The sequence below is a fragment of the Chenopodium album genome, unplaced genomic scaffold (genome assembly GCF_948465745.1).
Source record: "Chenopodium album unplaced genomic scaffold, dcCheAlbu1.1 scaffold_32, whole genome shotgun sequence".
Lineage (NCBI taxonomy): Eukaryota > Viridiplantae > Streptophyta > Magnoliopsida > Caryophyllales > Amaranthaceae > Chenopodium > Chenopodium album.
Genome location: NW_027665223.1, coordinates 103,783 through 129,129, shown reverse-complemented (window position 1 = coordinate 129,129; position 25,347 = coordinate 103,783). Strand labels below are relative to the sequence as shown.

The 25,347-nt window shown below is 43.1% G+C and overlaps 1 non-coding gene across 1 annotated transcript; it reads right to left on the bottom strand.

The window, feature by feature from the left end:
- Positions 1 to 23,414: 23,414 nt before the first annotated feature.
- LOC145622279 (small nucleolar RNA R71) lies at positions 23,415 to 23,521 on the bottom strand. Its single transcript, XR_014108962.1, has one exon. It is a non-coding gene; the product is annotated as a small nucleolar RNA R71 (small nucleolar RNA).
- Between the last annotated feature and the right edge of the window lie 1,826 nt (positions 23,522 to 25,347).

Genomic DNA, 25,347 nt, shown 5'->3' with positions numbered 1-25,347 from the left:
CTTGTATTTTATATATTGGTGTTGAAGCCATCAATAAGAAGCAAGTCATTTACTTCTATTTTCTATCTAATTTAGTATTTTCCCACAATGAAATAAATGACCATTGCCTCACATATTACAAACTTCATCGATCTCAATTTCTCAATATTGTCCATTTTAATTATAATTGATTACAAAATATTTCAAATAATCATTTAGTATAGGTTTTTTTATTCATAATACATGCAATCAAAAATACCTTTTTTAATAATACAAATTTAAATCATAACTTACAGGATGAATTTAAACGATTGCACCATTAGTTCGGACCTGAGATGTTGATTTTCCTCACCATCTTTCCTTTCTCAATCGCTCACTCAAGTTTTTCGTTAATGAATTTTTGTAATCAAGAAATGTTGCTTGGTTGGTAAGAAATATGAGTCAAAGCCTTATATTTGCATGGTCAATATAATATCACCTACCAACAATAAATGCAACTAATGACAAAGCAACAAAGCAAGTGACGGAGCCGTTAACCATTTCCATCCAAGTTGTATTCTTCAACATGTGACTAGGATGCTGATTGGGTTGCTGACTGGACTCCCTCAAATCCAAGCAAGCTGACGTGGCTGCGAAGATTGACAAAAAACGTTAATCATGAAGATTAACAAGGCAGCCCTCGTTTCCTTTTACTCTATTAAAAAATCTTGACAATTTCAGAAACAAAAATGCAGGATATGGTTATCATTCTTGCTCTGGTGGTTGCAGGGCTGTACTTTTTCGACCATGGTGTCGCTTAACGGCTAGCACAGTAAAAGGAAATTCAATCTGAAAAAGCCTTCTGCTTACCACTATGACATTTTTGTGCTTGGGTTTACAGTATGTTAACAAAGTAATTTGTAATAACATAGAACCTTTCCATTATATTGAAATCAATTGAGGTGACCAATATTTGTGTTTGAAATATATTCATGTGATTACAGACTTTGCTTTTTGGACTACTCGGACTACCACCATCAAATGGAGTTCTTCCACAATCTCCTATGCATACTAAGAGCCTTGCTGTCCTCAAGAGGCAGGTGAGACTTTTGAGAGTGCAGAGTTTCAAAGTGATTCATTTTATTGTTAGTAATTACATGATTCAACAACTTGTATAATTTATGTGATTGTGATCTGATGATAGTTGATGAAGAGAAAATTTATACAAAAAAAAATGTAAAAGTGATAAGGCATGTGGGTATTTAGAATTGCATCTCAATTGATATAATGTATATGAAGGCTATTAGCTTAATTGATAAAGCAATATGCCATCGTGCATCAGATGTGGGTTCAACTCCTACATACATAGCCTAGGTAAAGATGGTTTGTTAACGATTGATGTGTTTCTGTTTAAATTATTACTATTGGATCTTGTAATGTCTTCACATATAAAGATAATTTCATCTTATATTTTGTATTAAGAAACTAAATAGTACATATATGTTTTGATTAGGACATTGGTTGTATAACATTTGCTTTTAGAATTCTCTCTTTATTGTGGGATTAAGAAATTAATGTTAGTGTGTTGGCAATTTCATATCTTCATTAACTTTATGTAGTAATGAAATTGGTGGCACGGTCAAATTACATTTGCTTGTATAAGTGACAAATAAAATTTTTAAAAGACGAAAAAGTAAGCAATTAGGAAAATATTTGTTGGATGTGAATATGAGAATATTTACCGTGTCTTTCTCATTGATTAAACAAGACTATATATACAACGTATACTAGGGTTAGGACTAAGGCTATATTAGTAAAATACAAACTAAATATATACAAGATTATTTACATAATCTAACAGGATGCATATAATCATGAAATTAAAGACCAATGTGGTGAGAAAAGTATTGAAATAGAAGAGTTAAATTAGAAGAGATTTGTTATAAATTTTATAGTCGTAAGGAAGATGGAAAAGGGATTAAGGGGAAGGGCATAAGTAGAAATGAAGCTTGAGGATCAGGGAGGGAGGGATAGAGAATGTAAGGGCCGGGGGGCTGGGGAAAGTAAGAGGAAGGATTAGGGTGTTGTTAATATGAGAGGAACCACTTTCAAGGTGTTAAAAAAATATGGTAATCTTCTAATAAGCTTTCTTAAATTCTCAATAATATGAAAGGTAACTGAGAGAGAAGGGGAGAGGCAAGAAAAGAATGTGTAAGTAGGAATTGATTATAAAATTTGAGAGAGAGAGAGAGAGAGAGAGAGAAAACACTTTTAAAAACCATGTTTTGATAGTGAAATATGGGAAGAGATATAGAACACTTTAGAAATCCTTACTAGAGGGTAATATATGACTTACTAAAATTTTCAAATTATAAAAAAATAATAATAGTAAGATAGAGTCAGTGGCGGATCTAGGATTTTTGAGTTGGTGAGTGACTATCAATTATCGAAATGAGGTTTCGGTTGCAATATCGGTAACGGTTATAAGTTACAGTAACGGATATGATGCGGTTATCGAGGAACGGGTTGCGGATGTCGTGTCTAAATTTTTATTAGTAATTTGATAGTTTTTATATTTTTTTTACCATTTTCTATCTATCCATATCTATATATATACTAAAATAACAACCGCTGATGTCATCACTACTTACGTGTCACTTTTTTATTAAATTTTTTCCCTTCAAAAAGCAAGGATGATGTTATGTTTTTCCTTTATAAGCTACCCTATTTAACATTGCTTTGAAATTAAAATCCATTTGAATTTTTAAATTTTGGGTTTTCAACACATTTTATTTTATTTATGAGTTATTAACAATAGTTAATAATATAAATTAATTAAAATTTTCTAATTAAATATGAAAATTATGCACTTTTGGGAATTGTAATTTCATATTTAATCAAAAATTAATTAGGAAAACGAAGGAAGTAGTTATTTTCTTTCAATATGTGTTAAAAGTTTATAATTCAATCTATAAATATAACTAAAGAAATAACCGCTGACATTATCATTTACAAGTGTCAACTTCTCATACAAAATTTTCCCTCCAAAATTTTGGTAACATTATTTTTTTTTCCAAGATAATTTTTTTTTTTTGGAATTAGTAGATTAATTGCACATTTCCTATAACATTTTATGCTAAAATTGACTAACTACACAATTTTTCCATAGATTAAAATTAAAAGCTAGTGGTTGGACTATTTCATTTTTCTAGAAACATTTTATCTCCTCCTACTTTATACATTTATAGTGTTGTTTTTGGTGTTTCCATTCCTTATCGGTTCTTAAAAAAAATTAATGAAAGATAAACCAGTAAATTAATGCTATCATCTTATAAATAAGTTTTAAATTTTATTTAAATTACGAAGCATATAGTATAATATATGATTATAATACTCTATATTAAACATCATATCTTTCGTTATAGCTCAATTTTATCTAATAAGAAGGCACACGATTCATTAGCGTTTTCTTAAATATGTATTACATACAAATAAATAAGCAAAACAAATATTAAATCGTGCATCGCACGAGACTAACCTAGTTCTTATTATAAAACTGTTCATCGCATGGGGTTAACCTAGTGATATAATAATAGAATTCTTAGAATAACTTTGAAGTATTGATTTAATTTTTTTAAAATAGGATTTTTTCACATTTTGCACGGGGTTAACCTAGTGATATAATAATAGAATTCTTAGAATAACTTTGAAGTATTGATTTAATTTTTAAAAATTAGGATTTTTTCACATTTGCTACCACCTAAAACGCCTTGCTTCAGATTCGCTACCGTTTTTTTTTTATTTTACTTTGCTACCACCCTAAACAGAGTTTGTTAGAAATCACTACCACTTAACGGAATCCTTTAAGATTTTCGTTAAGTTTATTTAAAAAAAAAAAGAAAAAAACCCAGCCACCCCCCCTCCCCCCTCCCGCCTGCCGGCGGCCGGCATCAAATGATTCGGCCGACGACCTCACCCTCCTCCCTTTTCCCCACCCACGAAGCCAACCCCCCCTCCCTTTCCCTCACCCACGAAGCCAACCCAACCACCACGAAGCCAACCCTACCACCCACGAAGCCAACCCTCATCGAAATCAGCCCCCCTCCCCGTTACCCTCCATCGGAAGCGACCCCCCTCCCCTTCCCCCACCCAAAAACCGACACTCCTAACCCTAAATCACTAGCCCGAACCACTCTTAACGGGTTTTAGGGTTTCGCTCATAGTGGTTTTTGGGTGGTGGTTTAGGGTTAGGGGTGGTCGAAAAGGGTAGGAGAAGGGGAGGGGGGTCGATTCCGGTGGAGGGAACGGGGAGGGGGGCTGAATTCGGTGGAGGTTAGCTTCGGTGGGTGGGAGAAAGGGAGGTAGGGGTTGGGTTCGTGGTGGGGGGAAGGGAGGGGGGTTAGCTTCGTGGGTGGGGGAAAGGGAGGGGGGTGGGGTCGTCATCGTCGGCCGTAGTTTTGGGCGTCGGCCGCCGGCATCGGGGAGGGGTGGCAGTGGAGGGGAGGGGGGTGGTAGTGGGGTGGCTGGACAGTGGTTCGACCCCATTGACGGAAATTGTAACGGTGTAAGGTATGGTTAGTAATTTCTAAAAAACTTTGTTTAGGGTGGTAGCAAAGTAAAAAAAAAATTAAAACGGTCGCGAATCTGAAGCAAGGCGTTTTTAGGTGGTAGCAAATGTGAAAAAATCCTAAAAAATATATGTAAAATTTTGACTTTTAATAATTTTTCAGTGGTTTAATATGAGTAGTTATCGTCAAAAATATACTAGTAAATAGTAATTATTGAATCAATTCCAATCCTTAAAATTAGGCCCATATATAGCTGAAAGTCCAAACCATTATCGTATAGTTTCATGTATATAAGCATTTTGAGGGTTAAAGATGAATTGTTGTTACGTTTTTTGATTAAGCTAATTTTTCCAAAAATTTTGGTCTGCGTGAGATTTTTCTCTCCAAGGTAATTTTGTTCATAGTAGTTTATAAATAATTTTCTCTTGAACAACTAACATACAAGATTATGGTGATCCGTACCACTCTCACGAAGCATACTAGGTATGTTTTTTTTGGTTGTTGATATTGTTATTGTTTCTTTGATCATATTATAATTATTATTATACTATTAGGGTTTTTGTATGTTGTTAGGGCCGGTCTCCCAAAAAAAAAATTAATTCATTATATTAGTAATTTAACTTCTTTTGTGTACTGCACATTATTTGACGATGAAGAGTTAATTAGTAATTAATGGCTTAATTTGTTCTTGTAGTCTATTATTATTACTCCATCTGCTTTTTTTAAGTGCCTGTTGAGCATTTTAGCACTACTTATTATGTTAGGGTTGGTGAGTGTGCACAGCGGAAGCAATTTAAAAGATGTAAAGATTATAAAACAAGAAGGAGAAAGATAAAGGCAAGATAAGTAGTAGAGAATTGGACACATAATATTTAACGTGGGAAAAAAATTTATCAAAAATCCCACGAACGACGAGCGCCGAAATAGAACCCTTAGAAAGGGTGAGTATTACAAGATAACTCTCACTATAGGAATTCGCAAAGGAGTATTACAAGTAGGAATATTGGATTCGTAAAGAAGGTAAATAGTACAAGGAGGTGTAGTATGTAGGAAGGCAAATGTGTATGGTATGGCTTCTTATGTGTGTTGTGTTGTATTATTTGATTGAATGCCCAAGACCTATATTTATAGGTGAAGATGGAGCTTGGAAGAAATGGCCGGAATATTCCAGAAATTCCTCCATCATTCTTGTATCCCATAATGTTCTAAAAAAATCAAGAACCGTGTATTATATTCTATTGCTTCCAATGTATAATTCTCTAGAATATTCAAGTATGTTATTATTCTAGAGAAACCATAAGCATGTAATGATCTTGCTTGATCATTTTGGAAGCTTCTAGAATAAGCACAAAACTCCACCAAAATAAAGGGCTTATAAAATTTGGGCCATACCCAACACATTAAACATACTTTGATTAATGTTTATGATTATACATACGTAGTAAGAAAAAATAGTCTTGTGGATATTTGTTGGAATCGTTTCAATGAGTAGATTATTAATATTCAATTGTTAAATTTATCATTCTATATAATTAAAAATATATTTATTTGATCAAAATTTTGCCTCAACATGTGTGTCATGTCACTATGGGATGACACTATGTGTGTTAGGGAGTATTAGGCAAAATCACCCAAAAAACTTACATACATGTACTAATTTCTAAGCCAAAAAGAAAAGAAAAAAAAAGGTGTATCGAAATGTAAATGTCTGAATTTTAAAAGCCATTGCCTAGTAAGAGATTACTTTAAATCCTCTACTCCAGTACTTTTTCCTATGCTTTCAGATACAATAAAAACGTTTTGCATTTTTTAAAGTTATATAGTTATTAAATTAAATAAATAGAGGCCGGGTAGAGGTCATGGACCTATAAGTCTTAGACAGTTGTCCACATGTCCTACAACTATTCTTAAACTCAAATATTGCATCATCTTCTACCCCATACTTCATAGTTTGAAGATCTCAGCCATGGAGCCACTGCAAAGAAAAAGAAAAATAAAGGGGGAAAAGGCTAAAATTTCATTTCATTTTTTGGGGCTGCTAATCCACTGGCACCACCATGCACACATTGCATGTAGCTCCGCCATTGAGATAGAGGTAGGATAAATTAATGGTGGGAGAAAGGAAGGGAAAAACATTAAGGGAAAATGAGATAAAATTAAGAAAATTATGAGATAGAGGATACAAATCATTAAGGAGGAAAGAAGAGATGGAAAGAATTTTAAGACAATTTATAAGAGGAGGAGGGAGGAGAAGGCGAGAAGCAAGTTGGAACAGACTTTATCATATATATCAGCACTATACATAAATTAAAAAATTCTTAAAATAAAAAGTAGCTTTTTGTAAATTTCCTTATATGCACAACAACAGTGTGTTAGTCATATTTTCTAATATTCAACAACAGTCTATCAAACGGCATGGTTAAATAGACTACCTATAAATTTTAAACTAACTATTTTAAAAAACAAGAAAACAAATTTATTGAATTCAATAATTAGCAATTTTAAAATAGGAAATTTTGCAAAAAACCACCTTTTATATCCATTTTTTTTTACAATAAACCACCTTATAAATTTTTTTTTGCAAAAACACACCTTAATCACATTTTTTTTTTTGCAACGCCATACCTTTGGTCGAAAACAAGGTTTGACCTTATATTCCGGCGTTGACTCTGATTTGGGTATTTTTATACCCGCCAAGTGGTCCAATCAGAGTGTGCCACGTGTCACTGGAAGGGGCGCCAACTTGGACCTTCCAGATGGTGACATGTGTCAGACAGATAACAGCCCCCTGGAAATGGCGGCTGATCAAGGCCCAAATCCCAAGGGGCCCTTAAAAAGCGGCGTGCCCCTAATCCCAAGGGTCCAAAACCCTAGGAAGGGCACGTATCCCAAGGTCCCTATAAATGGGGACATTCCCTCATTTATTGGGCAACTCAACTAACTCAACCAATTCCAACCAACTGAACCCTAATCATTACTGATCAAGTGTCTTCCGAGAAACAGATCACCTGAGCTTGGAATCCGAGCAGATAACTTACTTTCCGCACGTTTTACTCCGATCCCTTACTAACTTAATCTTCGGAGGCGGACCTCCGACCATTCGGAGCTCCGTTTGTTTGCAGGTACAGGCGCCCTTGTCGAATCTAGTCTAGGTGTTGTAACTCTCCCGAGGGACACAGAAAACCCCGAAACATTTGGCGTCGTCTGTGGGGAGAGTACCTCTTAGATGGCTTCACAAGAACAACCTGTGCCGCCTCCTGAGACCATTCGGCCTCAGGATGAAGCGTTGGGCCAGTCGGACCACGATTCTGGTGACGATGGAGACATCGAAACCTATGTAGCCCGTGATGGCTCCTTCATCTCTAAGCGCATCCGTCACAAGGATATGCGGGAGCGCAATACCAACCCAGCGGGTCCAAGCAGGCCCCTTGGGCAATCAAGTAAGCCCGCAGGGCAGCCGGCTGAACCCTCCCAGGAGGCGGGTTCAGCCCCAGTTGTTTTGGGGTTTTTCTGGTCCCTCGGGAGAGTTACAGCACAAGGTATGATCCGAATGCGCGCCTGTACCTGCAAAACCACGAAGACTCCGGGTGGGTGGAGCTCCGCCTCCGACGATCAAGTTAGTACTTGAATGAGAAGGAAAAGGTGCGGAAATAAAGGTGAGATCGTCTCGGATTTCGAGAAGATCAGGAGTTTTTCTCTGTTTTCGAGAAAGTAGGTGATTTGTGAATAATTTGTGGATGCCCCCAAAATGGGGTAAATCTCCCTATTTATAGGGTCATTGGAAAACGTGCCAATGATTAGGTCATTGCCCTAATCATTATGGGTTGCGCCGCATTGCGGCTGCCTCGGGGTTTGGGCCTGAAGGCCGCCACTTTCCCCAGGCTACGAGGTGACACGTGTCAAAGGGACATTGGTCCCATTGAGACCAATGCGAGGGTGACACGTGTCGCCCGTTGATTGGCCCACGTGGATAGGGTAATTTTACCCAAAACATTTGCCCCTCACAGGTGTGACGTGGCGCGCCACGTGGCATCTGTGACATGAGTCACTCTTGCCAGTTATGTAGCCGGTATATATACAGCCGGAATATGTACAACCAGCCTATATACAGCCGGTCTTTTTCTTTCTCTTCTTCTCTTCTTTTTTTTTTTTTTTGAAAAGGTGACTTTTCACATTCCAGGGGAATTACAATTTTGCCCCTGAATTTACCCTTCTATAAATATGAGGGTCAACCATCTCATTTGGACGTTTACATAAACTTTTCTTAGAGAGATAAAGCTCACAGATTCTTAGAGAGAGAACGTCTGACTTCCGCTTGATACAACCGGTAATTTCCCGTCTGACACCATAGCAAGCCATCCCATCTTTTAAGAAAGTAGATACAGTCGGTCTTTAACCGCCTGTCACATTAGCAAGCCATCCCAATTTCGAAGATCCTATCACAGCCGGTCCTCCACCGCCTATGTCCCTTGCAAGCAATCCTCCAATTTGAAGAACTAGACACAGAAGGCTGTTTCACCGTCTGTGACCCTAGCGAGCAATCCTTCAAGCTAATCAATTTTTCAGAGCTAATTGTAAGGTACCGCCTCTACCCCTTTCAACTCTTTAAACTTTCATTTTTTCAATAAATGGACTCATCACCAACACACACGGCACAACCTAGGTTAGAAGTCAGCCGGTCTCCAGGTACGGCTGAGTCTAGGACTGGGAGTGCCGGCTCTGGGTGCATGGAGCAATTTAGTACCCCTCCTCAATCGCCTGTCTATGTGTCTATGCAGGACACGATGGCCAGGATTAAGCAGACCGCCTACAGGCGGCGCAGAAGAGACGGTGCAATGGAAGTGCCGTCTAATGAAACTGCTCCGGTTGAGGAGGGGGATGTGAGTCACGACTCGGGGGAATATTCCCCGTCTGGGATCCCTAGAACTCCTAGTGACTCCATCCTGAATGAGGGAGACGGTGAAGAGACCGTTTCTAATAGAAGAGCTCAAGGAGCTGCTGCTTCCATCTCCGGGTCATCCAGAGAATCCTCCTCTGAGGATGATGCTCCCCTCTCCCCGCTTGTGGATAGCGAGGCTGAGGAGAGAAAGAAGTGGAACGAGAAGGATGACCCCTTCAATATCCACATCTCCGCCAAGGATAGGCGGAGCATGCTGCAAACATAGATAGCTTCTTCCAAGCGCGTCCCCTAGGCGAAGGATTCACTGTCCGGGTGCCGCCTGAGCTAGGCACCATAGCTTGGAAGGACGATCAGCCAAATGCTAACTCCTACTTCGGCTGCTACGAAGCGGCATTCTTAGCCGGCGTCCGTTTCCCGCTTCATCATGCGGTGAAGGCCATACTGAGGGGGTATGGTCTTGGCGTTTGGCAGTTGACCCCCAACTCGTGGGCCAACATTTTAGGGTACGTCGCCGCCTGCGAGATGCAGGGCTTGAACCCCGGCTGGGAGGTGTTCTCGCACATGCACTATCTCAGTCGCAACCCAGGCGGCTGGAGGGCTTGGTACACCCTCACGACTCTTCCTCAATACCAAATGACACTGGACAAAGTGTCGAAATACGACAGCTGGAAGAGTCGTTTCTATCTTCTGTCGGCTCCCACAAAGAGGGAAAACCGGGAGCTCAGACTGTATAATAAGAAGCCGGAACTTCTGGGCAAGAAGGCCGTGCTGCCCCGGATCCTGTCAGATGATTACGACCAGATCCTGGAGACCAAATTTTTTGAACTTAGAACTGAGACCCTGTCAACCGGGGATACTATTAAGGTTCCTAGGAACTGGATCGCAATGTGCGCATGGTTCAGGGACGAGGCGTTCTTGTCCGCCTGCGGTCTTAGCACCATGTTCACAAAGCGTACGTATGCTATACATCCGGTTTAATTACCGTCTGTATTGTTTTCTTGCAATTTTACTTATTTGTGATGTTTCCCCTTTTGTAGAAAAAGCTTTGTAGATGGTTGGAGAAGAGAAAACCCCCAGACGGTCTGCTGCCCAGATCAAGAGGGAACTGGCGGAGGCCAAGGCGGCCAAGCAAAAGGCTTCGGTAAGCAGAATCCCGCCTGAGTGAATTTTCTTCAAGAATCCCTTCTTGAGTAGCAGCTTTAACTTGCTAACTCTTTTTTGCAGGGAGAAGAGCCTCCAAGATCCTTCGCAAGGAATCTTGCGAAGAGGGCGAGAGATGACTCCGCCTCCACTCCCACCAGCACAAAGTCTGCCCGGACGGGCATAGCTAAAATCGGGCCAGACGGCAAGTCTGAACCCCGCCTGACTGTTGCTGGAAAGAGCATCAGCCTGGGAGGAGCTGGCCTGGGCATTGACTTGACGGGAGGCGCCGTTTCTACGCCGGGAGGTAGTACTGCCCCTCCCCCAGAAGGTATAAATAATCCCTTTATTGCCCCTATGGAGTTGGGATGGCCCTATAGGGTGAAATCTCACTCCCAGCAGACATCTTCGTCGGACAGCCGGCATCAAATAGGTGCCGCCTATATAGGTCACTCACCCAGTTATACGTCTGGTGCAGATCAAACGCCAAGGTGGCCGGATGTTCAAGCGCATGCCCGGGCGATGTTGGGTGCTGTCCCCAAACAGGCGAAGGATGCCATTCCAAGCATTGACACGTTCAACCTGGAACGCATTACCTGCCTGCTGTCTGAGGTATACTCGCTTGCTTTTTATTTTAATACAACTTTTTATCCCGGATGTCTAATAGAACTTTCTTCTTCAGGCGCTGCTGAGAGTTGATGGGCTCAAACGGCCCTACCAAAGGAAGAGGGACGAGGTAAAGAGAGCCAACAGATCCGCTAGAGAATCCTTAAACGTTGCTGAACATAAATGCTACCTTAATATTCTTGAAACTAAAAAACAGCTGATGGAACAGGCGGAGAATCTCCGGGAGGCTGCTCAGGCTCTGAAGGCGGCTAATCAGCAACGCGAAAAAGCAGTGGAGGAAGCTAAAAAGGCTAAGGAGGAACTCAAAACCCTCCAAAATGCCTCCAAGGAGAACGCCGAGCTGAAATCTGAGGTTACTCGCCTGAAGGAGGAGGCGGCAAAGGTCCAAGAAAATCTCTTGGCGACCATCCAGGCTGCTGAGGACCGGGTGATTGCTGAGCAAGAGGACGACGCCCACCTCCGAATGGAGCTGGCTTGGACGGCTGTTCACCCCGACGTAGACTACAGCTATTGGGATCAGGCTATCCAATATGCTGAGGAGCTTATGCGTAGAAGAGACGCTAACGAGCCTATGCCGGCGTCTTATGAGTCCTGGCTGAAGGAGCAGCAAGAGGAGGGTGATCAGGCAGTTGATGCACAGACGGAGCCTCAGCCTGCTGAAGCACAGACGGATTCTCAGCCTCCTGAGAAAATTGTGCCTGAACAGACCCAGCAGGCCAACACTCAACAGACTCCTTGGCAGCCTCGATTTTCAGCGGCAGTATGCCAATTTTTATGCTTTACTTTAGCTATTTCCGGCCTGTGTGCCGAGTATCTCTGTAACCCAACAATTTATTTCCTTCCCGGACGAGGGTCCGGTGTTACATTTGCTTCCCCCCGGTCTTTTTCCAGCCGGGGTTATTTTATGAATGCGCCGACTGAGTCGGTTTTCTTTCCATCCATTTGCTTTTGAATTTTTCTTTTTATACTTGCTTAAATATGCCTAACTTGTTTAAAGCATGCGACGAGCAGTACACCGGCTGTTCTTGCCCCTGACGGCTGGGTGGTTGGTTTCAATACTTAGATTGATTGGACTTGGGAATTTTGATACTTTAATGAGTATGGAATGTTTCCAAGTTCAATCAATCACAATGGTGATTGCCCCAAACCAACGCACAGTCGTCATGAAGCTGACATTTATACGCCTGTTGAGATGGTTTTTTGATTCAAATTATGATCTTGTGACACAGTCGGGGGATATATTACCCGCCTGACCTTTAATGAGTTAGGAGACATTTAGTTCGCCTAAATAATGGTTCCAGGACAACTTTAAGGCCGCCTGTGATACCTGTAATCCATTGCACTTGTTCAGTTGCCCCATTGGGATAACTTTGTGCAATTTCGTTGAATAGTCCAATTCTGATTTTAGAATCTCCACCGGCTGCTTTCGAGAAGCACCCGGTTTTTAGACTATTTTGGCCAGATAGCTATGAGTTGACCAATTAGGCCGTTCAATTTTTGCCGTCTGTATATGTTGGTAGAGCATTTGATAAAAACACTCTCTGCGACGATAACACCCGGAGGGGCGTCGCCGGACGCCTTACTCATAGTGGAGCAGACGAATTTATAAATTTTGATCCGGCCATTGGCCTCGCTTTTCTACCCGTCTGTGTATTATACAGATGGTCAAATACAAAAATAAAAATTACCAAGTCATTGACTTGGCTTCCCCGCCTGTGTATTACACAGATAGTCAAATAAACACTACCAAGTCATTAACTTGGTTATCCCGTCTGTGTATTACACAGATGGTAAAATATAAATTACCAAGTCATTGACTTAGTTATCCCGTCTGCGTATTACACAGATTGGCAAATAAACAATACCAAGTCATTGACTTAGTTATCCCGTCTGTGTATTACACAGATGGGCAAATAAACGACACCAAGTCATTGACTTAGTTATCCCGTCTGTGTATTACACAGATGGTCAAATAAAAATTACCAAGCCATTGACTTGGTTTCCCCGTCTGTGTATTACACAGATGGTCAAATAAACAATACCAAGTCATTGACTTAGTTATCCCGTCTGTGTATTACACAGATGGGCAAATAAACAATACCAAGTCGTTGACTTAGTTATCCCGTCTGTGTATTACACAGATGGTAAAATATAGACTACCGCATGTATGTATAGATAACAACATTGGAATGAAAAGCCACTTTTATTAATAGACTTTCCAATTACAAGTTTACAAAATCTCAGAAGTAGTACTTTTTCAGATTGTCTACATTCCAAGTTCTAGGCAGCTGCCTGCCGTCTGGAGTTTCCAGGCGGTAGGTGCCGTTTCTAACTTCATCATAAATCCGGTAGGGGCCTTCCCAATTAGGAGTTAGCTTTCCAAGTTCATTGGCCCTACCGGTTGCCTCCATTTTTCGTAACACAAAGTCCCCAACTTTCAGAGGACGTTTGTGCACTCTCTTGTTGTAGGCACGAGTCATCCTCAGACGGTAATCTCATGACGCAAGGCGGCATTGCCCCTGCGCTCTTGGAGTGAGTCCAATGCAAGGCGCATGGCCTCCCAGTTTGCCTCTTCATCATATAACATGACTCTTAAAGTTGGCTCATAATGCTCAATGGGCAAGACGGCTTCAGCACCGTATACCATGAGAAATGGGGTTTCACCGGTTGCCCCTTTTTCAGTTGTCCGGATGGCCCATAGGACATGAATAAATTCTTCAGCCCATAAACCACCGGCTCTTTCTATTTTCTTTTTTATACCGTCTGAGATGAGTTTGTTGAAGGCTTCAACTTGGCCGTTTGCTTGGGGTCGGCCGACTGATGCAAAACAATATGAGACCCCTTGGTCTCCCAACCAAGTCTTAAGCTGAGACGTCTCAAACTGAGGCCCATTATCAAACACCATAGACATAGGTACCCCAAACCGGGTGATGATGTTCTTCCAGATGAAGGAGATGACATCCTTTGTCTTGATGCCTTTTACCGCCTCAGCTTCCACCCACTTGGTGAAATAATCCACAGCCACTAATATGTAGCGTTTTCCGCTTGGTGCAGGCGTGTAAGGACCCAAAATGTCCATGCCCCACTTAGCAAACGGGACTGGGCTGTGGATAGCCGTCAGATCAGTAGCCGGGCGATGGATTAGCTTGCCAAACCTTTGGCACTTGTCACATTTTTTCACAAACTCCATAGCATCTGACTCAAGAGTGGGCCAGAAATAATGCCGCCTGGCTCTGACGGCCAGCGATCTGCCGCCTGAGTGAGAGGCGCAGTATCCCGCATGCAAGTCTTCGAGAATTTCTTTCCCTTTTTCAGGGGTAACACACTTCAAAAGAGGTTTCAGAAAACCCGCCTTGAAGAGCTCTCCATTTCTCATCTCAAAGCTTGCAGCGCGCTTCCTCAGTACAGCCGCCTCCTGTGATGAATCAGGGAGCGTACCGTCTGATAAATAAGCCCGGATGGAATCCATCCAGGTAGAGCTTCGGTCAAGTACTCCAATGGGATTTTCATCAGATATACTCCTTTTTTCCATAACTTCCCAGAAGACTGACCGAGGCGTATCACAGGAGGCGGAGGATGCTAATTTTGACAGAGCATCCACCTGATTGTTCTCCGACCTGGGCACTTGACTCAGATGAAATTCTTCAAGTGTCCCAGCCTCGGTTTTGACCGCCTGCAAATATTTGATCATAGCCGGATGGGTGGCTTCATACTCACCATGGTATTGGCTAACGACCAACTGAGAATCAGAGCAGGCATCAATTTTAGTTGACCCTGCCGCCTTACACATACGGATACCGGCTAGCAGAGCTTCATATTCTGCCTCATTATTTGAGGCCTGGAACTTGAACCGTAGTGCATATTCATATTTATCTCCTTCCGGAGACTAACAGATAATGCCTGCACCACAGCCGTTCATAGTAGAGCTCCCGTCTACATGCACCTTCCAAACCTGATCAAGGTTATCCGGAGCAGCCGGCCTTGTCATTTCGACAATGAAGTCGGCGAACGCCTGACCCTTCACTGCCTTTCTTTGTTCGAAGGAGATTTCAAGGCTTTGCATTTCGATAGCCCACTTGAATATTCTACCGGATGACTCCAAAGTTGTCATTGGCCGCTTGAGTGGCTGATCCGTAAGAATTACCACCGGGTGTGCCAGGAAGTAAGGTTTCAACTTCTTGACTGCCATGAAAAGAGCAAGGCCAAATTTTTCAACCATGGGGTACCGGAGCTCTGCATTTCTGAGAACATGGCTAATGAAATAGACCGGGAGCTGAACACCGTCTCTTTCAGCAAGGAGAACGGCACTGAGGGCATGATCCGAGACGGCTAAGTACATGTAAAGCGTCTCTTTCGGCAAAGGGCTGACCAGCCGTGGAAAAGAGTGTAAATGATCTTTCAGTTTCTGAAAGGCCGCCTCAGCATCATCCCCCCATTCAAGTCTAATCTTTTTCCTGATTTCTTGGAAGAAGTAAAGGCACTTGTCACCTGACCGGCTGAGGAATCTCCCAAGCGCAGCCAAGCAACCGGCTAGCCTCTGAGCTTCCTTGACAGAGCGGGGTGACTTCATGTCAATCACCACCTGTATCTTCTCGGGGTTAGCCTCTATCCCCCTTTGATCAATCAGGAATCCGAGAAACTTCCCAGACTCAACACCAAAGACACATTTCTTAGGATTTAACATGACCCTATGCCGCCTGAGTGTGGTGAAGGTTTCTCGGAGATCAGCAAGATGATCCGCATGGAGCTTGGATTTGACTATTATGTCGTCAATGTACGCCTCTACATTCCTCCCAAGTTGATTAATGAAGACTGTATTAATCATTCGTTGGAAAGTAGCAGGCGCATTCTTCAACCCAAACGGCATCACCGTATAACAGAATAACCCCTGATCTGTGACGAAGGCCGTCTTCTCTTGATCTTTTTTCCACAGGGGTATCTGGTGGAAACCTGAATAGGCATCCATAAAACTCATCAAGGCATGCCTGGCTGTAGAGTCGACCAGACTGTCGATCTTTGGAAGCGGGTAACTGTCCTTTGGACATGCCTTGTTCAAGTCAGTGTAATCAACGCACATGCGCTAGGTACCATTCGGCTTCCTTACAAGCACAACATTTGCTACCCAATCCGGGAAGTTACATGGCCGAATGAACCCAGCGTCTAACAGCTTTTTAACTTCGGCATTTGCCGCCTGACTTCTCTCCTCGCCATGATTTCTTTTCTTTTGCCGGATAGGCTTCTTTTTTGGATCCACAGCGAGTTTGTGGACAACAAGATCCGGGCTGATGCCTGACATCTCCTCCACTTCAAAGGCAAAGATGTATTTGAATTCTCTCAACAGTAGGTGCAATTCGGCACCTAACTCTTTATGAGCAGCCGTCCCCACCTTAACAGTTCGCTCCGGATGAGTTTCATCCAGAGGAATATCAATGTGTTCACCAGCCGGCTGGGGACGGAGATCATCTGACCATTCCCCGGTCAGTGATTGCTATTGCTTCTCCTTCTTCAACTCCACCAGCTGATCAGCCTTTCTTTTCTTTCCGGCTGCTGGTGAGGGTGAGTCAGGATCCTTGACATCGTCAAGGTTGATTGGCTCCTTCGGAGGACCGGCTGCAGCAGCCGTTGGTCTAACGTCCGAGAGATAACACTCCCGGGCCGTCTTCTGATCGCCGTACAGAGAGCCAACAAAGCCATCATCCCTTTCATACTTCAACAGCATTACAGCCGGGATGATGACGGCCTTGCACTCGTTTAGAGTTGGTCGGCCAAGAATGATATTATAGGCGGTCAGCTCATTAACCACCAAGAACCGGACGACCAGATGGCGCCCTTGGCCCTTCTGCCCCAGCCGGATGGGTAGATCAATCTGACCGACTGGGTGGACGACTCCCCCATTAAAGCCAACTAGAGGGTGGGAGACCTCCTGCAGATTGCTCAACTTGTAGTTGAGCTTGGATAGACACTTGTAGCTGATGAGGTCAGAAGAGCTACCGGTGTCTATCAGAATGCGACCAACCAGCTGGTTGGCCACTTTGCTCTCGATGACGACTGGGTCGTCATGTGGTCGGACTTTGCCCCGATCTTTCTCAGAGATGAGGACATCCGGGAATTTCCCGCCTGAGGATGCCTGTCCATCATCCACTGAGTTGATCATCCTTTTCAGATGATCCTTGGTGCCCCGAATGGTCGGGCCACCGCTTGCAAATCCACCGGCTATGGTGTAGACCAGATCCTTATCAGTTTCCGAGCTACTAGCCGGCTGGACAGTCTTGGAGGACTGCCCAGGATTTGTCTTAGAAGCCCCTTTGGACTTCGAGACATAGGACTTCAGCAAGCCCTTGTCAGCCAGACGGTCCAATAACCGCTTGAGACTATAGCAATCATTGGTGTCGTGGCCCACTTCCTCATGGAAGTGGCAGAATTTATTTTTGTTCCGGGACTGAACGGAACTCTTCATAGGATTCGGCTTCGCAAAGGTCAGCCGGTCCTTCACCTCTTTAAAGATGGTGCTGTAGTCCTTATTGAATTCATACCGTGAGACATAGGGCTTGAATTCCTTCTTTTTCTTGTTGGACGGCTGGTCAGATTCTTCAACCGCCCAAACATCTTTTCTCTTTTTGCCCTCATCTGATTTTTTAGCCGGCTGGGCAGACCGACTCTCTTTCTTGTCAGACTTTTTAGGGTCCGACTGGTGGTTGGACTAGCAGAGGTCGGTAGCTTGAATAAAGCTCTCCGCCTCCATCAGCGCCGCTTGAAGGGTGAAGACCCTCTTTCGGACAAGGTCGAACTTGAAAGTTGACCCGTCCTTCAGACCCTTAAAGAAGTCTGTATAGGCGACCTCGTCTGACAGCCCCTGGATTTGGATTCTAACCAGGTTGAACCGCCTGACGTAGGAGCGCAAACCTTCTCTATCTCCCTGTCGGATGGTGCTTAAGTCTAAGCTTGTCTTTTTGGCAGGGATGTTCATAGAGAAGTTGGAGGCAAACAGGAAGGCAAGCTTCCTGAAGCTGTCGATGCACCCAGCCGGCAGATTGCCAAACCACTGTTGGGCAATGCCCTTCAGCGTAGCCGGGAAGCACCGACACCACATGGCGTCTTCCAACCCCTGCATGTGCATGAGGTTGGTGTAAGCCATGAGGTGATCCTCCGGGTTGGTGGTGCCATCATAAGCACCAACCAAAACATTCTTAACCTTAGACGGCTGTGCCGCTTCGGTTATTTCCTTGGTGAACGCAGAAGTGTGTTTGCCAAGTTTGAGCAGACGGAGCTGCCAGTCGGGGGGAGGAACATTGAATGCCGCCTGCCCCCCGTTGAATGCCGCCTGTCCCCCAAAGAGGGCAGGTTGCATAAAATGAGGAGAATACTGCCCATATACCATAGGGGGTACGTACGGGGCATTCCCAATCATTTGAGGTCCAGACAGGACAGTATTACCGCCTGTATAGCTCTCATGCAAGGATTGAGCATTCCTTGCAGATGTATTTCTGAAGCTGTCTGGGAAGGTCGATGTGGATGCCGACTCAGACAGCTGCTGACTCTTTCGGCACTCGATGATTTCCCGAGCGTCGGGGATTGAGTTTTTACTTCCACCCGGCTGATTCTGCCGGATGGTTCTCCTGGGGCCCTTCTCTGGGAGAAGGATCTTTGACCAGTCAAGGGCACCGGCTGCCTTCTCCTTAGGATGTGGAGTCGGATGTCGGTCCTTAACCGGCTTTCTCCTCTCAACTTGAGGAGTCTTCCTTGCCGACTGACCCTTGCTTGAGCCAGCCTTCTTGTTGATCAGGTCCTTGATTTCACCTTTAAAACTTGTCATGAATTTCATGAGTTCGTCCTTGGTGACGGGAGCTGATCCTCTCGCCTTCCGGGTTTCCCCTTCCGGCTGCTCAGGGGGCCTGCTAGGACCCGCCTGGTCTGTGCGGCGTTCTAAGTGTTCCCTTGAACGGACGTATCGTGAGACGAGTGACCCATCTTTGGCCACGTATGTCTCAACCTGGTCGTCATCCTCATGGTCGGTGTAGACCATTGGCTGAGGATCATTAGAGTTCACCGGATGTATAACCGGTTGGAGATCATTAGGGTTAGAAGGTGGTACAGCCTCTTGAACCATACTTGAGGTACTCTCCCCACAGACGGCGCCAAATGTTTTGGGGTTTTTCTGGTCCCTCGGGAGAGTTACAGCACAAGGTATGATCCGAATGCGCGCCTGTACCTGCAAAACCACGAAGACTCCGGGTGGGTGGAGCTCCGCCTCCGACGATCAAGTTAGTACTTGAATGAGAAGGAAAAGGTGCGGAAATAAAGGTGAGATCGTCTCGGATTCCGAGAAGATCAGGAGTTTTTCTCTGTTTTCGAGAAAGTAGGTGATTTGTGAATAATTTGTGGATGCCCCCAAAATGGGGTAAATCTCCCTATTTATAGGGTCATTGGAAAACGTGCCAATGATTAGGTCATTGCCCTAATCATTATGGGCTGCGCCGCATTGCGGCTTCCTCGGGGTTTGGGCCTGAAGGCCGCCACTTTCCCCAGGCTACGAGGTGACACGTGTCAAAGGGACATTGGTCCCATTGAGACCAATGCGAGGGTGACACGTGTCGCCCGTTGATTGGCCCACGTGGCTAGGGTAATTTTACCCAAAACACCAGTCACTTGAGAAGAGCTTAGAAAATTCATGAGCAGCTTCAAGGGTGAAATCAAGAATCTAATCACCAAGCATTCGACTGTGTCTAGAAGAGAACAGTCGCCCAGGAAATCAGCTCAGCTCGGAAAACAGAAGTCGGTTAGGGATCGTCAGCCGAAGCCTCATCCTGCCCCAAAGGATAAGGCTCGACATCAGATCGACCCTTCCAGACTCCGTTTCCCTGCTACCACAGCAAAAACCATCCCGCTAGTACAGCCGGATGGTAGCAAGAAATCCTTTTCCGACGCTCGGCAGTACCTTGAGCGAAAGAAAACCTATCAGTTGTCTGAGTCGGCTTCAACGTCGACTTACCATGACAGCTTCAGGGATACCTTAGTGAGGAATTCCCAATCTGTACAGGGGACCCCGTCAAGCGGCCCTCTTGCCCAGTCGGGACCCCATGTCATTAATTCGGCGCAGTATATGGCTCAGCCACTATACAGGCTACCTGCTTTGCCCTACATCCAGCCTGCTCTCTTCGGAGGACAGGCGGCATACAACTATCAACCTATGGATTGGCAGCTTAGGCTACAAAACCTTGGGGAACAACCATCTGAATTCTCCAGGGGAAATAGCCGAGGCCGAGCAGCCGGCCAAGGTTAAGAACGTATTGGTTGGAACCTATGATGGTACCACCGATCCGGAAGACCACCTGCTTGCATACACCCACCTCATGTATTTACAGGGGTTGGATGATGCTTCTTGGTGCCGATGCTTTCCATCCACCCTGAAGGGCATAGCCCAACAGTGGTTTGGCAACCTGCCGGCTGGTTGCATCAATAGCTTCAAGACGCTTGCGTTCTTGTTTGCTTCTAACTTCTCTATGAATATCCCTGCAAAGAAAACGAGCCTTGATTTAGGCAATGTGCAGCAGAGGGATAGAGAAGGGCTATGATCATACGTCAGGCGGTTCAATCTGGTCAGAATCCAGATACAAGGGCTGTCTGACGAAGTGGCTTACACAGACTTTTTCAAAGGTCTGAAGGATGGTTCTACTTTTAAGTATGAACTTGTCCGAAAACAAATTTTCACCCTCCAGGGAGCTCTGAGAGAGGCGGAAGCTTACATATAAGCAACCGAACTCTGCTCTTCTAATAAGCAGTCGGACTCAAAGAAGTCTGACAAGCAGAAAGAGAGTCGGCCTGCTCAGCCGTCTCAAAAACAAGAAGAGAGCAAAAAGAAAAAAGGAATCTGGGCGGTTGATAACTCCGACTAGCCGGCCCAGAAGAAGAAAAAAGAGTGAAAACCGTACGCTCCAAGGTACGAGTTCCACAAGGACAATTGCTCCATCCTCATGGAGATAAAGGATCGGCTGATTCTTGAAAAGCCGACTCCTATGAAAGGTTCCGTTGAAAAACGGAACAAAAACAAACACTGCTTTTATCATGAGGATGTTGGCCATGACACCAACGACTGCTTTAGCCTCAAGCGGACGCTTGACCGTCTGGCTGAAAAAGGGGCACTAAAGTCCTATGTGAAGTTGATAAGTCTATTTTATATAGTATTTTGCCCCCATCCCTTGGTCATAATTAGTAGTGCTTTTGGCTCTTCAGAGCCACTTTTATTACTAATTGGTGTTTTTCTAGTGTTTCCGTAGTATTGCTTGAGTTTTGTAGGAAATTGCACTTTTGGGGCATTTTCCCGGGTTTTCATGGAGCAACTGCGAACATTGGAGAAGCACGATCATCTTTCGTAGCCCAAGATCGGTTAGAGTCATCGAGCCGGTGATTAAGGGCTCGACTAATGTGAAGACGAGGCATTTGAACCGGATTATTGAAGCCCCAAGGAGGATATTTGGTTTGGGCCAAGTTACAAGCCCAAACAAGGAGTCCAAATCGCCCGAATTGCCACCGCCCGGTGCAAGGGTCGTCGCCCGAAGGCGCACCCGATCTGGCGCGAGAAGAAAAGCCCATGCAGCAAGAAAGGCGGGCCCGATCGGGCAGCCACTTGCCCGACCAGGCGCGAATCAAGACCTGACGATGAAAAAGGCGGGCCCGATCGGGCGCGTGTTTTACGAAGTTGTTTTAATCGTCAGATTAATTTGCTTTAGCTTAGGATTCGTAGATTAGTATAAATAGACTTTTGTTTAGTTAGTTTGAGTTGTCTTGGATCATTGGGTGAGACGATAATCTTTAGACCATCTCTTTTCTCCCTTACTTTGGTATCAATTTCTCTCTCTTACTTTAATCTCTTCCTTCTATTATGCTTTATTCAATTGCTTTGTTTAGTTTAGTTTTAATTATGTCTGAGTAGTTTCTTTCTAGGGTTTATGGGGATCCATAATTAATATGAAGGGATAATTTGTTATTGTTGATTATTGATATTGCATGATAATTTCTCATTGAATTGTTTTAACGCTTTACAACTGAATCATGAATCGAGCAGATGTGATCACTTGTAAAAGTATAGCAATATTGAATTGATGAATCGAGCAGATGTTAATTTGATATTAAAGGCTATTTTCAATAGGAACTTAGATCTAGTAAATTGCGAGAGCCTGTTAGATCTATGTTGATTAATAAATTGCGAGAGCCTGTTAATCATGTTATTTGTGCAATATTAATTATTGATTGTTATATTTTATCCTGGAATATTAATTATTGGTGAACCTAAGCCCTAGGTCTTTTATTTATTGATTTTCTCTATCTTCATTATTCCCTACTTTTACTCTTAGTAGTTTAGCATTCTTTTGATTGTAAATTTGGTTACTTTAATAATTTAGATTATATTAATTAATTAGGAATAGGAAGACCAGTTTCCCTGTGGATTCGACCCTACTTCCCTATCTACTTTAGTTAGAGGATTTAGGTATTACTTTTGATTAGGGGATACGACTTTACCCTGTCAAAATTTGGCGCCGTTGCCGGGGAAACGGTTTTATTTTTATTTCTGATTGTTTTTGTAGTCTAGATTATTTTCCTTAGTCCCAGAGAACGTGAGTTCTTTGGGACAGTTCTTATACTTGTCGTCTAGTTCTCTGTTTATGCCCAGGTGTTCCAGATCAGGTTACATTCCATTCGATCCTGAGATCGAGCGCTCTTTTCATAGACAGAAGAATTTATACAGGAAAATACTGGCAAGTTCTGGTGGTGATATTCCTGGAGACCCTCCATCTGATTCTAGTGATTCAGAAATTTATTCAGAGTCAGAATCAGAGATGACGAGGAATCTACCTAAAAAGCTCAGCGATTGATCGCAGCCGTCCTTGACGCACTTTCCCCACCTTTCTCCTAATCCAGATCTCGAGGGAGTACAGTTCGAGATCAAGCCCCAGTTCATCACGATGATAGAAAGGAAGCAATTTAGTGGAGCTAAGGGTGAAGACCCAAATCTACACATTGCCGACTACTATCAATATTGCAATACCATAAGGCAAGCTGGGGTCACACAAGATCAAATCAGGGAGATTCTTTTTCCTTTCTCTTTATGTGGAAAAGCTAAATTGTGGTTTAATGGTTTAAATAGAACTGCACTTGGCATTACTAACTGGGAGACTCTTGTGTTAAATTTCTATAATAAATATTATCCTGTAGAAAGAACAGCCTTACTAAGAAGTGCTATTCAAAAATTTGCCCAAGAGCCGGATGAAACGTTATATGATGCTTGGGAAAGATTTAAGGATCTGCAGAGTGAGTGCCCCCATCACAATTTAGCACAGTGGCAGTTAATACAAGCTTTCTACAATGGGATTGGAAATTCATCTAGAACAATTTTAGACTCTACAGCTAGTGGGAGGTTTATGAACCTTAATGTTGATGACGCAGGGCAAGTTGTCGAAGATATGGCAATCCATAATTCCCAATATGGGAATTCTAGAGGTTTTGCAAACAAGGGGAAACACCATTGTAGGCGTCGCTCGAAGTGCGCCTACGTTAGAAGCATGTGTGAATATGCTCGGCACTCATAGGAAGTGGGAATTGACATATACGATAAGGGACACGATTAGGGACAAAACAAAGTAGGGAGCCGCCAACAAGTTTTTAAGGAACTTGTAAACCGTTCACGGATCATAAAAGGCAACCACGAATAAGGGACAACGATAGGCAACAACGATTGACCCGTGAAGGTTACACCCCATTCATAATCCATGAGATTACTAACTCCATATGGTTCGGAACCACGAAAGGAGGATCGGGGATGATGGTACGAAGTGAGTCATGGAGTCACATTCGCCCGTATTGGCCTCTACTCGATTCTTATAGTGAAAAGTGATTCCTGCGATCTCAAAGGCATACAAACAAAGATTCAATTTGCTCCAAACTATTATTATGCTAAATTGGTTTAATATTAATGCAACAAATAATTCTAAAATATCGTGATCACTTGATTAAACAACAAGATTAAAAAGGATCCTAAACCGGTTGTCCAAATTATCTTATTAGGTGTGATTTTCAATTACATATTCCCTTTAAACATGCAATATAGTGATCATAAAAATAATAGAATCAACATTAACATTGGAAGCAATTTAACCATAATTCCAACAATATAAAACCGTTAGAAGAATAATAGGAACAAAAGGAACATAGTCCTTACTTTGATTCTGTTTGTTTGCAACTATAAAATAATAAACGAATTAGTAACTTCAAGGAAACAATAATAAAACAATAATTAAATTAAATTAAATTAAAAGTAGAGTTGATTTGGGGCCAAACCCTCAAACAGTTCTACCTTTCACGCCTTGGCTTAAGGACAGAACCACGGGTAAAGTACAGACTCCTTTTAGTACTTGAAGAACGAATTTTGAAATGAGAAAGGGTAGGCTAGTGTTTAGGTTAAAGCATAGAAGAGAGAAAACTAAAACTAGAGAATTAATTGCCGCCCCGTACATCAGAAATGAGGGGGTATTTATAGAGAAAATGTGCTGAGGGAGCACACGGAACCCTAAAATGATAAAAACCCTAAAAACATATCCCGTGACACGGCAAACTGTACCGTGACACGGGAAACCCCATCGTCAGACGGGAAGGATTCCCGTGACGCAGTACATGTTGGTGTGACGCGGGGAATTTTTTAAAATAACGGGGAAGAAAACGCGTAAAGGGATTACGCGGAAAGACACAGGAATTCCCGTGTCACGGCAGAGTTCCCGTGTCACGGGAAATCCCACCGTCAAACGGGAAGGATTCCCGTGACGCGGCAAAGACTTGCCGTGGCGCGGTAATTCCCAGCCCGCTTTTCCGTCTACATACATTTTAAACCCTAATTTCGTTCAGCATTTTAAGTGCCGATTGATAATTGCGGGCCATTTTCTGATTTATTATTATTTGGGCTAAAATTAGAAAGTAATTAAATAAAAAGGTTTGGGCCAAAAATCAATAATAAAACAATAAAATAAAAGGGTTTGGGATAAAATTAAAACTATGCTTTTTCAAACATTAAGACTAATACATGGACTGTTCAAAAATATGAATTTAACCAAATACGATTTAATCAAATACGATTTTTTAAGTACTCTCGGGATTAAATACTGAACC